Source organism: Poecilia reticulata, chromosome 11 (assembly GCF_904066995.2).
Source record: "Poecilia reticulata chromosome 11, P_reticulata-male-v2, whole genome shotgun sequence".
Lineage (NCBI taxonomy): Eukaryota > Metazoa > Chordata > Actinopteri > Cyprinodontiformes > Poeciliidae > Poecilia > Poecilia reticulata.
In genome coordinates this window covers 19,562,840-19,572,332 of record NC_088840.1, presented here as the reverse complement: position 1 = coordinate 19,572,332, position 9,493 = coordinate 19,562,840, and the positions used below count along the sequence as shown (strand labels likewise).

Here is a 9,493-nt window from a genome sequence, read left to right as displayed (position 1 = left end):
GCCACTGTATGAGAACTCTTTACATGTAATGATCGAAGGATCCACAAGGTGGCGGTAAAGCACCACCGCTCCACTCCCAAGCTCCTTTGGGGCTTTATGATTGTCGGTTTTCAATCATAAAAGGTGGTAAAGCACCAGTGCTTTACCACCTTGGAGTTGCAACTTTTAGATTTGATTCTAAAAGGTCATTTTATGATTGAAAACCGACAATCATAAAACTCCAAAGGAGCTTGGGAGTGGAGCGGGAGGAAGGAGAAGCGAGTGAAATAGCGAACAAACGAAGGCGGTAGGATTTGATTTAGGCGGATTGCATAAACTGTACATTGACTGTAGCAACATGGCTTCTACATCAGGAGGGAATACTGGAAATGAGATGGAATGGATGATATATTAACAGGAAGTCTACATTAGGGAGTGATCATTTTCTAGTGAGTACAATAATTAATGACAGTGTAAATAGGCAGCAAAATTTCATATTAACAAGACGGTGCTTCAATAAAGCTAATTGGCTAAAATTTTAAATCAATTGTAAAGAAAACAGCCATATGGTTACATTAAAAGGTAACATTGAAGAATGTCAGATAACAGAACACATTTTAAATGTTGCTAATTCTAGTATCCCAAAAATCAAAGTTAAAGGTAAGAAAAAAGCAGTTCCTTGGTGGAATGATGAATGCAGTACAGCAGAACGTAACAAAGCATTTAAAATATTACAGAAAAATGTAACAACCTAAAACCTTATTGAATATAAAAAGAAAAGAGCAATGGCTTGCAAAATTATTAAAGAAGCTAAAAAGAAAACATGGAGAGAATATTGTTCCTCAATAGGTTCAGAAATAAAATTGCAGAGCGTTTGGTCAATGTTTAGGAAAATGACGGGGAAAAGGAATGATGTTAAAATGCCAGCATTGGTCTGAGGACAGGAAACATTAGTTTTAGATAAAGATAAGGCAGATTTATTAGGGGAGACATTTGCTGCAGTTCACAGTGGTGAACATCTTACAGACAGCAGAAAATACAAAAACTTGGAAATTATAAAAATATTTTGGAAAAATGTCAAAAATGCATGTCAACATTATGAATATAACCATAAAAGAAATGAAAACAGTACTGAAAGGGACAGGATACTCAGCTCCAGGAGAGGATCAATTATGTTATGCTATGTTTCGACAGGTTCCAGAAGTAACATTGAAATTAATATTAGAATTATTTAATAAAATATGGAATGAAGGTTTAATACCAAATAGCTGGAAAAGGGCAATAATACTTCTGTTTAATAAACCAGGGAAAAATCCTATCCGTTCAAATAATTATAGACCAATAGCTTTAACTTCTCATTTAAGTAAATGGATGGAGAAAATAATAGTAGATTAGGATATGTTCTTGAGCTTAAGAAACTAATGAATGGATACCAGTGTGGTTTTAGAACTGGGAGAACAACAATGGATGCTCTAACCAGAGTAAGTAATGACGTAGAGAAAGCTTTAAAAATGAAGGAGGTAATGATTATAGTATTCTTTGATAAAGAAAATGCATATGATTCACTGTGGAGAGAAGGACTACTTAAAAAAATCAGATGGGAATTAGTGGAACGATGTTTAATTGGATAGCAAATTTTTGCTGGATAGAAAAATAAGAGTTAAGATTGGGAATGATTATTCAAAAGAGTTTAATGTGGAAAATGGGATACCTCAAGGTAGTGCAATTAGTCCAATCTTATTTAATATAATGATAAATGAAATTTTTTTCTGATACTGATAAATGTATAAACTATGCATTATATGCAGATGATGGGGCCATATGGATGGATTAATGCTCTTCTAATAGAGACTGGAGAAACTCCGCTGGAAATGATAAGAATAAAATTAGCTTTAGTATATTGGATAAAAATTTAAAGTAATGAAGAAGAGAATGTAACATTAATTATATTACAAAACTGTTAGGAATATGCAAAGTTCCAGAGTAATGGATTTGGATGGATGATAAGTAAATTGATCAAAATGTATGGAGTAGAGGATAAGAAAATAGCTCAGTTTAATCCAATTAGTGTTATTCCTCCATGGCTATTTCCTGAGGTTAATGTAGACATGAGACTTCTTAAAATGAAAAACGACTGGAATTTAAATGAAATAGGGGTAAAGACTGATGTATATTTAAGAAAATCATATTCTAACTACCTCAAAATGTATTCAGATGGTTCTAAAAATCATAAAGTATGTGTGGGAATAGGAATAAATACACCAGTTTGAAACTCGCATCTCTAAAAGACTATCAGATCACCTATCTGGTGGAAAAATGGCAAAAAAAAAAAAAAAGGTGGAATGAAGATAAGAAAGGGAGAAGATTATATAAAGTACAAAAGTCAGTATTAATTAGAAATATTAATGAGAGAAAAAGAAGGGAAGAAATAATTATGACCAGATTAAAAACAGGCCATACCAATTTAAATGACACATAATATTTAATAGGGAAGAAAAGTAATGATAAGTGTGAAGGATGTGGAGAGAAAGAAAATGTAGAACATGTATTTGTGATGCCCACTGATGTGTGCCCACAAAAATGGAAATAAAAGGGCATCATGCGTTTCTTTAAATGTATATGGGGTTAATGACGATGGGTGCAGTAACGGTGTTTCACCGGTAGGTGGGGATGGGGATTCTGAGCTGCCTGTTGCTCTGCCGTTTTTCATAAGTTGCTCTGCCGTTTTTCATAAGTTGAGAAATTGGTGTAACACACAGACTGCGTCTCCCGTGTGCTCATTTAAATACTGTTTTTCAGGTGAGGATAACCCTCAATATTTATGTTAAGAAAGTACTTTATTTCTTGATACTGTTTGGGGAATGTTTGGGAAAATGTATTAACGTGTTGAGAGAGATAGGATGGGTTTTGTTGTGTTTCGGAGCCAGCAACGGCTGGAGGAGGTAGCCAACGAACCGTGATGCTAGTGGGTTAGCACACTGTAGCGGCAGGAAAGAGCGGGTTAGTGGGGATATGTATGTATGGAGTGAGTGTTGTGCTGTTTTCAGGTTCCATGATTTGTTTGTGTTCTGGACAGTTTTGAGAGATTTAAGCAATGATTTAGTGCATTCACTTGGTTTGTGTTCAAAAGGTATTTATGCCAGTGCAGTAGCTTAATATACATACCCATGAAATGTCGCCATGTGTGATTAGATATGCATGTAGAGTGCGGTGAATTGAAGGTATATGTTACCATCCATGGAATTGTGACGAAATATGTTTATGATTGAATATGTCTAAATAGACTATAAATACAGTGAATTGCTGAACTCTGAAATGGGATGTATTGATGGTGGAATGAGCTGGTTTGTTAATAAATAAGTTGAGAAATTGGTGTAACACACAGACTGCGTCTCCCGTGTGCTCATTTAAATACTGTTTTTCAGCTTCATCTTCTGCTGCCAACGGGTCCGGAAACCTGGTACCCGTTACATATTAATGAACTGTAGAACATATGAATCTGAAAGGGAGAATCTAAAAAGAATGGTTGGAAGGACAGGTCAAACATTGAGTATTAAAGGAACATTAGGAAACATAATGGATATTTATAGATTAAGAAAAGTATTATTTATTTTTCTTCAAAATGCAAGATTAATAAATAGAATTTAATAGATGTAAAGAAATGTTGCTACACACTCTTGTACAGTAGGTGGCGGTATGCACCTTAAAGTTGCTTGCAATCCGCGATAATAGAACAGAAGAAGACAAAGAGGCCTGTAAGTGGTTTGTTGTGTTGAATGTTGGATTGTTTCTCTGAAAACTATCTTCTGTCCAGTTTTAACGAGTTTATCAAAAAGTTCCTGTTAACTGCTGCTGAAGCAACATTCAGAGTTTAAAGAAATAATCGTCAAGTCAGAGGAAGAGATGGATGATCAGCGCAGACTGCTGGATTTCTGCCGGACCCCCAAAATAATCTTCCACCCATTAGGTAGGAAACACCAGCGTTTGGACGAAGGTTAATGTCTGCACCTTTCTGTATGAGGATCATTTTAGTAAATGTTCTTTTCCCGTATAGATATTTTATTAACATATTAGAACGCAGACATGAATATTACGCTGTGCCAATGGCTTATTTATGTAGAGAGAAAATGACATTTTTTATTCCTCTCCTTTAACTACTGAGACTTACTTCAGAAAACAGGAGAAATGTGAACAACGAAGCGCAAGTTTAGTAAAACATAAAATATTAATAGTGGTGTTAGTAGCTGTAAATTTTATAATGTGTTTGTCAAACCAAATTTCTATAAAAGTCCAATCAAGAAGCCACCGCTACACTGAGGTGATGCTTCGTATGTAGATAAAAGTTTAATATCCCAAAACCTTGAAAATTGTTTTTATAGTTTATTTTTTCCAGTTTGACAAGTAAATAACAAAGGTCAAACATTGTTATTTGCTTAACAAATTTGGTCAAACTTTTCATTAGTGGTGTGTCGATTAATCCATGATAAATTTTATGAAGCATATAAAAAGGAGAACTCACCTAAACCCGAGCAGTTAGCTTTTATTTTTTGTAATAAATCGTTGTCTCTGGTGACGTAGCGGATAACAAGCCAATCACAACCCTCTCTCCTGTTTTCCCGTTTTCTTTTTGATCCAGCCATTTTTTAATGCAACCAGATTAATCAGAGTTTATATATCAGAATCACAAACATTTTTTACTTGTTTATTTATTGTAAGGCTTCATGTTGTTTTGCCTATTTCACATATATTGTCCACTTGATGTCCCAGTGGAGCATATGAAGCACAGCGGTGCATCGGCTCAGGAGTCCAGTGATTGGATGGAGTTCCTCAGGGCTTCATGAAGCTTCATCTCATCATCACTACTTTTCATTGTTTCCTCTGCTGCTCTGGTCAAAACCTAGAGGCCCAACCCAGTGCATGCTGGTCCAATACCAGTCTCTATAGTGATGGAAAATGGACCCACAGTTCTTCCTGTTTAACTTAGAAAAGTAAATAACAAAGGACAAAAACTAAACAACTATTAACCTACAAATAAACTCATGTTTGTAAATAAACCCCAAAGATATAAAGTGGACTAAAATTTAATTTTTATGTAATTTAGAGTAATACAAATAACATATTGACATAATGCAATTTACTGTTAAATATAAACAATAATCCCTACTACAATTAATTTTGCGAAAAAATATGTTTTTTTAAAATCCGTTCATATGAGAATTCTCCAAATGTCAGCAGGATGTGACGACTGATCTGTATCTCTGTCTACGCTTTTGAATTTTCAAGTGTTTTTTAATTTTTTTATTTCTGTTTTAAACAGTGAAAGATTTCTCCTACTTACTTCAATAAAGTTAACAATAACAAATTTTCTCTGTTTTCTTCTCCAGGTTCCCTGCAGTTTAACCAAGAGAGAAGATCGACTCTGGACCAGGAGGAGTTGGAACCTCTGCAGGGAAAACAAGACCAGGAAAAGAAAGAAGATCATCAGATAAAAGTGGAAGAGAAAGAAGTTTATTGCAGTCAGGGAGAAGAACAGATTGAATTAAAACAGGAGACTGATACCTGCATGTTGGTTCTTGTTGATGAGCAAACACACCAAACTGAATCAGAACCAAACACGGACCAAGTCCTCTTAAAGGAAGCTGCTGGAGCTGAGAATCAAAATCAGGAAAGAAGAAAACCTTTCTCATGTGCCATCTGTAAAAAGCGTTTTGCTTTAAAATATGTTTTTGATGATCACATGAGAACTCATATGGTTCAAAACCTGTTTTTATGTGTGAAGTGTGGAAAAAGTTTCAGTCAAAAACAGAAGTTAAATCAGCACATGATGATTCACACTGGTGAAAAACCGTTTTCATGTGGGAGCTGTGGAAAAAGTTTTAGAAGAAATGATAGGTTAACTAGACACATGATGATTCACTCTGGTGAAAAGCCGTTTTCATGTAGGATCTGTGGGAAAAGTTTTAATCAAAAACCAACTTTAACTCAGCACATGACGATTCACACTGGTGAAAAGCCTTTTTCATGTGTGAACTGTGGAAAAAGTTTTGGTCGAAAACCAACTTTAACTCTGCACATGATGATTCACACTGGTGAAAAGCCGTTTTCATGTGGCAGTTGTGGAAAAAGTTTTAGAAGAAATGATAGGTTAACTAGACACATGATGATTCACACTGGTGAAAAACCGTTTTCATGTGGGAGCTGTGGAAAAAGTTTTAGAAGAAATGATAGGTTAACTAGACACATGATGATTCACTCTGGTGAAAAGCCGTTTTCATGTAGGATCTGTGGGAAAAGTTTTAATCAAAAACCAACTTTAACTCAGCACATGACGATTCACACTGGTGAAAAGCCTTTTTCATGTGTGAACTGTGGAAAAAGTTTTGGTCGAAAACCAACTTTAACTCTGCACATGATGATTCACACTGGTGAAAAGCCGTTTTCATGTGGCAGTTGTGGAAAAAGTTTTAGTCTAAAAAAGGATTTAACTCGGCATATGAGGATTCACACTGGTGAAAAGCCGTTTTCATGCAGGATCTGTGGAAAAGGTTTTAGGGGAAAACAGGAGTTAACTCTTCACATGAGGCGTCACACTGGTGAAAAGCCGTTTTCATGTGGGAGCTGTGGAAAAAATTTTCGTCACAAAGTTAGTTTAACTCGGCACATGATGATTCACACAGGTGAAAAACCTTTTTTTTGTGGGAGCTGTGGAAAAAGTTTTAGGGGAACACAGGAGTTAACTCAGCACATAATTATTCACACCGGTGAAAAGCCGTTTTCATGTGTAATCTGTGGAAAAAGTTTTAGTCAAAACCAGAGTTTAACTCAGCACATGATGATTCACAGTGGTGAAAAGCCATTTTCATGTGGGAGCTGTGGAAAAAGTTTTTGTCAGAATGGTAGTTTAACTCGCCACATGATGATTCATGCAGGTGAAAAGCCGTTTTCATGTGGGAGTTGTGGAAAAACGTTTCGTCACAAAGTTAGTTTAACTCACCACATGAGGCGTCACACAGGTGAAAAGCCGTTTTCATGTGAGACCTGTGGAAAAAGTTTTCGTCACAAAGTTAGTTTAACTCACCACGAGGCGTCACACAGGTGAAAATCCATAGAAGTATTATCCATATGTGTCCTATGTTGAGGTTCACTATTCAATTCATTTGGTTTAACACTAGAATGAAAGACTGGAGGGGTTTCATGTTTATAAAGCTGAAAGTTGTATTTGTTAAATGTGATCATTTGGATCTTCACATTTGGATTCTTGGAGATGTGCAACCACGACACATTTTCCTTCAGAGATGCTTTGTTTTCTTTTCCTGGCATATTCTGTATCAAAAACAATACTGATCAACTGTATGTTATTAACATCCTGTTTATGTACAATGTGAAGAGCAGAGGGCTCAGCACACAGCCCTGAGGAGAGCCAGAACTGATGCTGATAGCTGAAGTAGCTTTGGAGCCCACTGACTATTTCATGCACTAACTGAGTTTGACCGGACATGGACTCCCTTCCAGAACATTCTCACAAGACTGGACTTGAGGGACTGATTGGTATTATTCTATCCTGTATAGAGAAAGAGTGGGTGGGTGGATGTTGTTGATCTTAATACACTTATAATAAAAATTCCAATGTGCTGTTATACACCAATTGTGCATTTTCAGATATATATCAGATACTTTTATATTCAGATATATCTACATACAAAATATGCTTATGTCACTTATGTAATGAAATAAAAATTATTTATTCTGTTAGAATTATTTTCACTCTGCTGTCAATAGCAGAGTTGACATACTGTAATAAATATTTTTTCTCCGTAAAAGGGAAGAAAAATATGTAGTTTAATGTTTGATAATGACTGATTTATAAATCAAAAGTAATTTCTCAATAACGTATAAAAATAAATACAGGAAAATTATTTGTCTTGAAATGTTATATGTTCATTAAATTATGGAATTACATAAATATATTCTTTAATAAAACGCTGTAAAAGTGTGTCCATCAATTTCAATATAAAATTATCAGTGTCATTTCTATCAAAACATTGTGCTTTTTATTCAAAAATGCCCCCAAACAATTAATTAATGACATTAAAAGTAAAGAATTCTGTCTTCACCAATTTCTTTGATTGCCAAATCTATTAATGTGTGTGAGAAAATGTGTCAATGGCAGGTATTAACTTAAAATACTTTGTAGAACGGCACTTTATAAAGTTCGGTCCATTCACTTGTATTGGCTTACTGGCAGAGATGCCACATTCAATATGGCGGACGCTGTTACGTATCGCAGCAACGGGCCGGCCCGCTCCATGAGGCGTCTACGTATTAATGTCTATGTGTTCAGCTACGTACAATCATTTTGCGCCCCCTCCTCACCCCACGCCTCTAGGGACAAGGAGTCTCTAAGAACCCTCTCTCCCCCCTCACACGTCGTTCAACCAGACAGCCTTTTGTAATCCATAGGGGGGGCCTATAAAATATTTGGAAACCACTGGGAGGGCGCAGGAGAAAAAGTTTGGGAACCACTTACATAAGCTAACCACAGCTAACTAGCCCTCTTAGCGAAGGAAGAGAAAGGAAGTAGCCATGGGGTCCTCAGAAGTTCTGGTGCCCCCCAATAATGCCTGATTTTTTTATTTATTTTTTTTACATTCTTTTCATTTCTGACGGTGTTGACAAAAACTAAGGACAAATTTCAATGGAGTTGGAAAATATATAAACATGATTTTTAATTCAATTTATTGATACTTTTATAATTATTTATATGATTACTTATACTTAATTGTCATATAATTCTAGTATTTCTTTAATTGTTTTAAGCTGTTATAATGTATTGAGTTCTGCTCCGGGACAAGGGATTTTACAGGCATCATCCACCGACTAGTGTTTAAAATAAGAAAATATTCAGCAAACACCAGAAAAATATATACTGCTCAAAAAAATAAAGGGAACACTTAACACAATATAACTCCAAGTAAATCAAACTCCTGTGAAATCAAACTGTCCACTTAGGAAGCAACGCTGATTGACAATCAATTTCACGTGCAGTTGTGCAAATGGAATAGACAACAGATGGAAATTATTGGCAATTATATTTAATTCATTCAGATCTAGGATGTGTTATTTGAGAGAACCCTTTACTTTTTTGTGCTCACATGAGCCAGGTTAATTTAGTTATATATTTGAAAAAATATATATTTTGTGTATATTTTATTCAAATTTTGTGCTTTATCCATAGGACCTGTTTTGTCCCTATTCTCAAGAATCACTGATTTTAAATTTTTTGCTGTGCATATTGAAGACTGTTGATAAAATGTATGACTGTTAACACATTTAAAGTGTCAAACTCCAGTCTTCAAGAGTCGTTGTTTTGCAACTTTTAGATTTGATTCTGGCTCAACACACTTGAATGAAAAGTTTTATGAATAAATAAAAAATAATTACATTTAATATATATTGCTAATATACATACATTGATCTTTATTTTAGAAATTATGGTTGTCGTCAATAATTTAGT

The 9,493-nt window shown here is 35.1% G+C and overlaps 1 long non-coding RNA gene across 1 annotated transcript; it reads left to right on the top strand.

Moving 5' to 3' along the window:
• The first annotated feature begins 3,686 nt into the window (after positions 1 to 3,686).
• On the top strand, positions 3,687 to 7,618 carry LOC145553800 (uncharacterized). Its single transcript, XR_014089847.1, has 2 exons — positions 3,687 to 3,946; positions 5,364 to 7,618. It is a non-coding gene; the product is annotated as an uncharacterized LOC145553800 (long non-coding RNA).
• Positions 7,619 to 9,493: the final 1,875 nt, after the last annotated feature.